Genomic DNA, 7,448 nt, shown 5'->3' on the forward strand with positions numbered 1-7,448 from the left:
TTTTTTTTTAATTAAATTTATTGGGAAGACATTGATTAATAAAATTATACAGATTTCAAGTGTACGGTTCAAAAATATATCATATGTATATTGCATTGTGTGTTCACCACCCAAAGTTAATATTCTTTCCGTCATCATATATTTGACCTCCTTTACCCTTTTCTACCAGTGCCCTCCTTCCCTCTGGTAACCGCTATAATGTTGTGTGTGTTCATGAGTCTCTTGTTCATTTGTCGTGTTTGTTTGTTGCTTTCAGTTTTATATCCCACATATGAGTAAAATCATATGGTTCTCAACTTTTTTCTTTCTGACTTATTTTGCTTAGCATGATTATCTCAAGATTCATCCACTTTGTCACAAATGATAGTATTTCATCTCTTCTTATGGCTGAGTAATATTCCATTGTATATATGTAGCATATCTTCTTTATCCAGTCATCTATCAAAGGACACTTCAGTTGTTTCTGTATCTTGGCCACCATGAATAATGTTGTTGTGAACTTTGTGTGCATATATCTTTACAGATAAATGTTGTCTAATTTTGGGGTAAATACCCAGAAGAGGGATTGCTGGGTTATATGGTAATTCTATTAATTTTTTGAGGAACCTCCATACAGTTTTATATAGTGGTTGTACCAATTTACATCCCTACCAGCAATGTATAAAGGTTCCTTTTTACTCACAACCTATCCGGTCCTTTTTATTACCTGTGCCCTTGAAGATAGCCATTCTAACAGGTGTAAGATTGTATTTCATTGTGGTTTTAATTTGCATTTCCTTAATAGGTAGTGAAATTCAGCATCTTTTCATATGTCTGTTGGCCATTTTATGTCTTCTTGGTAGAAGTGTCTGTTCAGGTCCTCTGCTCATTTTTTAATTGGATTTTTTAAAATTGTTGAGTTATATGAGTTCTTTGCATATTTTGGATATTAGCCACTTATCAGAGGTATTGTTTGTAAATATCTTCTCTCATTCAGATTGTTGCCACTTGGTTTTGTCAATGATTTCTTTGCTGTGCAGAAGCTTTTTAGTTTGACATAGTCCTATTTATTTAATTTTGCTTTTACTTCCCTTGGCTTTGAGGTCAAAGTCATAAAATTCTTTCTAAATCCAAGGTCCATAAGCTTAACACTTATGTTTTCTTCTATGCAATTTATTGTTTTAGGTCTTCTATTTAGGTCTTTGATTCATTTTGAGTTAATTGTGCTGTATGGTGACAGATAGCAGTCTTGTTTCATTATTTTGCATGTGGCCTAAATAACAATTTAACCCTGACTCCTTATTTAGGAGAATGTAACTGATGGACTGAAATACTGCTTTGCATTAAAAAAAATATTGAAGTAATACATAAAGTAGAAATTATGTAATTTATACTAGGATTATACATAATCATCATCCAAGTCTTATGCAAATATAAGCTATCGCTATAACAAATTTGTTATAGTGATAGGGTATTGATAGGGTATAGTGATAGGCTATCTTTGATTTTAAAAGCTGGGCTCCATTATAAGTTCAGTGATGGTTTTTAGGCTTTTGTGTGTGTGTGGTTATAAAACATGCAAATAAAGTAAAAATATTAGGCATGAAATCCCAAAACACTAAAGGTGGAAAAGAATCTGGAGTACATTTCTAATCCTATTACTTTACATAAGAAAAATTAGAGGCACAGGAATGGAAAGTAACATCAAAAGAACACTGAAGTAGGATTTTCGGAATGGTATGAGCATCGACTTCAATTTAAGTTACCAGCTGCATTAGCACCTAATGAGAGAATCAGCCTGTTCTTTGGAAATTTTGAAGCCAGGTACTGATTTCTCCTCTCTAGCTATGAAAGTCATAGATGGCAACTTCTTTCAATATAAGACTATTTTGTCTAATAGTCTTATAACAGATTTGTAAATCTGTCGTTCAATGTAGCTACTTTCATTGATTATCTTAGTTCTGGCTGACTTGCTGCTTCTTCTACATTAGCATTTGCTGCTTCACCTTGTACTATTAAGTTGTAGAGTCAGCTTCTTTCCTTAAACCCCATGAACCAACCTCTGCCAGCTTCAAACTTTTATTTTGCATCTTCTTCACCTCTCTCAGCCTTCATAGAATTAAAGAAAGTTAGGGCTTTGCTCTGGATTTGGCTTTGGTTTAAGAGGATTCTATGACTGGTTTGATTTTCTATCAAGACCACTAAAACTTTATATCAGCAATAAGGCTGTTTTGCTTTCTTATCATATGTGAGTTCACTGGAGTAGCACTTTTAATTTCCTTCAAGAATTTTTTCATTGCATTCATAACTTGGCTCACTGACGCAAGAGGCCTAGCTTTTGGCCTATATCGGCTTTTGACATTCCTTCCTCACTAAATTTAATCATTTCTAGCTTTTGATGTAACCCATTTCCCATTTAGGAAAAAAAAAATGCAGCTCATTGCCAGCATTAATTTAATTTTAAGTAAACATGTTCTTTGAGGCTGAAGCAAATCTGACTGGTTTTTAGTGTGAAAATAAAATATAAAACTATTCTTGTAGTTATTTCTAAACAGAATTTGTCTCTAATCCTAATGTGACAGAAACATATACATAAATCGGATTCATGAAATGAATCTTTGGCTAGCAACCATTCGAGAATGTTGTAAACAACATGCTTAAGAATGCTACATTTTCTAGGATTCGACATTTTCAGTGATCGAGAATTACTATATTTGGTAAATGAAGGTATCACTACTAAAAACATAGTGCTATAAATAGAATGATATTGTTTCCAAAGACTATTAGTATACTAGAGTGATGAGAAATTAATAGAAAAAGAAAGATATTTCATGGCAAACTTTGAGAGTAAGGTTAGGACTGTAATCTGCAAATTATCTTGGGGTAAATGCTGCAGCCACAAGCACCACCAGTGAGTATTCTCAGGGCAAACAAGAAATCGATATAAATGAAAAACTCCTCCTTTAACTTGAACACTTAAAGGCCATTGTAGCGTTATTGATTGGCCTAATTTTAATATTGTGACTCAGGGAATAGTGAGGCCTGAGTTGATGAATAGAGATAGGGAATAGGCCAGTTAGTGGAGCAGTCGGAAAATCACATTTATTTATTTATTTAATATATTTTTAATTTTTAATTACAATTGTCATACAATATTATATCAGTTTCAGGTATACAACATGGTGATTAGACACTTATATAACTTACAAAGTGATCACACCAATAAATCTAGTACCCATCTGACACCGGATATAGTTATCATAATATTATTGACTATATTCTTCATGCTATTTTATCTTCTTCTTTTTTAGCTTTTATATTTGAGCATATTCTCCATTTAACTTTTAAAACAGCACTATAGTTGAATATTAAGACAAAAGCAATAGCAAATAGTGAGCACATGATTATAGTCCTTCACTCATTCACTGCTGCTTATAAAATGCCAACAATGAGTGTCATTCACTGGCCCCATTAAGAGATCTGATGCTCAATACCCCGCTAGGATGATGTTCACCATTTTCATATGCTTCTCTATTGTAATGGCATTGTCTTTCTTAATTTGGATCAAAGTTTACCAGTTCTACTTGGTTCATTTCATCAATCCCTTCTACTTCCTTTCAGGTGGGAATTTTTAAATCTAAGATTGTTTATCAGGTGAGAGAAAGCCATTCTCAGGACAGTTTACCTTAAATACAATGATTAGGTTATTCTTTTAGTATGGTCTATGATAAATTGGCATGCCTGCATTTAGCACACACTTAATACACACTTAATATCTCCATGCTTGACAGTCTGACTTGGATGAGAGGTGATGACTATGGTTTGGTTGTCAAGAGTAGATATTGGCTTTTGGAAGCCGCATAATGCTTCAGCCAGTTGTATGTCCATTAACGTGAAAATGTCTTCTTTTCATTGAGTAAAAATAGCTTGGGTCTTCTGATCTAAAACAAAGATCATATCTCTGGGTGCCTATCCTGGTTCTTGGTCCCTTTCACCATGGAATGTTATCTTCTGGCCATCTTTCATGTGTTTGTCAATATGAATTTCTAGAATCTTCCCTTGAACTACCTTCCATTGTAGCTTTCACATCTAGCTTTAGAACTGATTCATTCCCCATGGCCCTGGCACCATATGCATACAGAGTGAATTTGCTGAACCATTCCAGGTCCTATTTGATGAATTCTTATTGCATCCCAGTACCTCGGCAATTGGGACAGCACTCTACTGCCCCTTACTTACCACATTGGCCTTCATGTTTGTCATAGATCACATTTTTTTACAGTTAGTTTTCTTGTTGTGCCATTATATAAATCTTCTAAGGTTACTGAGAGTTGAGGCACAATATTTTTACCTCTTCTTTCTCTCTGCATCCTTCCTCCTCCAAAAAATATACCAAAGATGTCCATGGGGAAGTCAAAACTGCCACCTGCTCCACTTTCTTTAATTGCTTGTTCTCCTCTTTTGTCATACAATTCCCTTTTCTTTGTGTAGGAGAGCAGTTCATAAGCTTAAGAAATCTGTTAAAACTTCTCTCCTTCATTTGGATCTTTATCAGGGTGGTACTTCAAGGCCAATTTCTTGTAAGCCTTTTTTAATTCTTCTTGGGTGGCATTGGGTTTGACCCCTAAAATGTCGCAGTAGGTGGGGTTTTTTTTTCACTAGTTTTGATGGCCAGTGAGCAGGTCGAGGCCACCATGGGGCAGCAGGACAGAGCGTGTTACTATGCACAGCTCAGGCAGCTGTTGCTCCTCCACCTCTTACCCACAGTTCTGGAAAATTCTCTCTTACTTTATCTTCTAAATCATTGATTGGATCCTGTTTTGTCTAATCTGCTGTTGATCCCCTCTCATGCATTCTTCATTTCTGACTGGTCCTTTTTTTATGTTTTCCATCTCCATTTTTATGTTTCCTATTTCTTTGTTAAAGTTCTGACTGAGTTCATCTACTCTTCCTCTAAGTTCATTGAGCAGCCTTCTAACCAGTGTTTTGAACTCTGCATCTGGTAAATTGCTTATCTCCATTTTGTTTCATTCTTTTTCTGGAGCTTTATTTTGTTCTTTCATTTGGGACATGTTTCTTTGTCTTCCAATTTTGGCTGCTTCCCTGTGTTTGTTTCTATATATTAGGTAGTCTTCTATGTGTCCTGGTCTTAGTAGAATGGCCTTTTGTAGTAGCTGTGTTGTGGGGCCCAGTGGGGCAGTATCCTGATCACCTGAAGTGGGTGCTCCAGGTTTGTCTCTTGTATGGTTTATGTTTGCCCTCACGTTGTAGTTGAGACTTGGTTGCTATTTGCACACCAGTGGGAGGGATTGACTGCCAGGTTTATTGGGCTTTCCCTATGAAGCAGGACTTATTTTAGTAGGGCTCTGGTGCCTGCCCATTTTTCCCTTTAGGTGTACATCTCTGATGGTGCTCCAGCTTAGTCTGAAGCTGGCCATCAGGTTCGCTAGCCTCCAGGACACCTAGGAGGATTCCCGCTGCAGGTCAAGTTTAATCTTAGCCAGTGCCCTGCCTGGGGCCACCTGGTAAGAATCACCAAGCAATCTGCAGATGGCCTCTGCCCACAATAGGATTGGAGGTACCTTGAGAGGCCAAGCCATAAACCATGGCCAGCTGCCGCTAGGGCAGCACTTGGGTCTGCTCAGCAAGAGATATGGAACAAGCCAATGCTGCTTATTTGGATTTTGTAAACCTTTGAGAGATTTTAGGAAAATCCGAAGCATGAGCCAAGGCAGGCCATTTGTACGGAAAAGCCACTGGAAGTAGCTTGGGTGGGCCCACAAGTTGGGTGAGGTGGGGTCTCAGGGAATCTCCTGGGTAGGGTGACCAGGATTAGCATGTTGATGGAGACTCAGATATGATAGCTGCTTGTGTCTGCACCGGGTGGGACGGGCGGGGGGGGGGGCGGTGGTGGGCAGAGATGGTAGGAAGGGATCAACAAATGATGCCTCTGCCAGCACTTCTGTCCGGGAGAAAGCTGCCCTTCTAGCCCTCACCCTGAAAGACAACTTGGTTCCTCCTGGTGCCTTTCAAGCTGCTGCCCCAACACTGGAGCTCAGAACAAGTTCTCACACAGGATCCTTAAGAGGAACATCTGTGTCTCCAGTCTCCTTCTGTCTCACTCTGCTACAATTTCTGCTGGTTTTCACAGCCAGAAGTTGTGGAGACTTATTTTCCCAGCACTAGAACCATGAGCTGGGGAGCCTAATGTGGGGCCAGGACAGAAAAACAGATTTACCAATTAATTTTGCTGTCACATGGGCACAGTTTGTGTCACCTCAAAACAATTATAATAGTAAGATCAAAGATCACTGATCACAGATCACCATAACAAATATGATATTAAAATTTTTTTGAAATATTGTGAGAATCACCAAAATGTGACATAGAGGCACAAAATGACCAAATGATGTTGGAAAAAATGGCTCTAATAGACTTGCTTGATGCAGGGTTGTCACAAAACTGAAATTTGTAAAAAAAAGAAAATTCAATATCTGAGAAATGTAATAAAGTGAAGCATAATAAAAAAGAGGTATGCCTGTATGTGTATAGTTCCATTCATCCTTATTGGACTAATTTATTTTTTTATAATTGTAATAATATTCTAATTAACTATACTAAAGTATTATGTTAAAAAAGGTAATAACACATGGCATTTGTTGAACTTGTGATGTTTTGGGAAAGGGTTTTTTACATGGTTACCTTGTTTAGTCTTTCCCAAGCTTGTAGAATTGATATTATTACATTCGCTTTGAAATATAAAGAAACAAAGGCTTAAAAATACAATCTGTAAGAAGCATAGGTAGGCTTTGCTACTACCTCTGTCTGGCTCCAAATTCTCTATGCCGTATTGCCTTTGCATAGCATCCATTTACCGTGAGCAAGTCTCCTTACAGACTGCTGTGATACATTTGGTAGTCATTGACTTCAGTTATATGAACTGAAGAATTACATTAATGTATTTAGCATGTTTTTTTTTTTTAAGCAAGAACTAGAATTTTTTCAGAGTTAGTAACTGATAACATACATAAACAAATAAACAGATTTTAAGATAATTTTTTTCTTAAAAAAATAACCTTATAAGAAGTATTCTATTTAGGAGTTATATCTCACAGATACCAATGCTGTAATTGAAGAATTTAGTTTCAGCTAGCATATTCCAGGGCAGAGCAGAGACAAGCAATGACAGCGTAGTGATAAGCGCATTCTCTGTGACTGACTGGTTAAGACTGATGTAAGCCACATTTAAAGGAAAAAAACAACAACAACAAAAAAAAAACACTTTGAATGTTTTCAGGACCAAATGTTATCCTTCCAAACCATAACTAGCATCCTTTGGGCTGAAATAGAAGGTTTGAATAGGAATAATTATTGGATACAGTTTATATCCTGGATATATAAATGTGGGCATTCATGTCACTCACCCTGGGAAAGAGGGAATATGTGTGTGTGTGTGTGTGTGTGTGTGT

The 7,448-nt window shown here is 36.9% G+C and overlaps 1 pseudogene; it reads right to left on the minus strand.

The window, feature by feature from the left end:
- Window positions 1-3,397: 3,397 nt before the first annotated feature.
- Window positions 3,398-6,850, minus strand: LOC111737380 (annotated as a pseudogene).
- Between the last annotated feature and the right edge of the window lie 598 nt (window positions 6,851-7,448).

Source organism: Pteropus vampyrus, unplaced genomic scaffold, assembly GCF_000151845.1.
Source record: "Pteropus vampyrus isolate Shadow unplaced genomic scaffold, Pvam_2.0 Scaffold26, whole genome shotgun sequence".
In the NCBI taxonomy this organism is placed as follows: domain Eukaryota; kingdom Metazoa; phylum Chordata; class Mammalia; order Chiroptera; family Pteropodidae; genus Pteropus; species Pteropus vampyrus.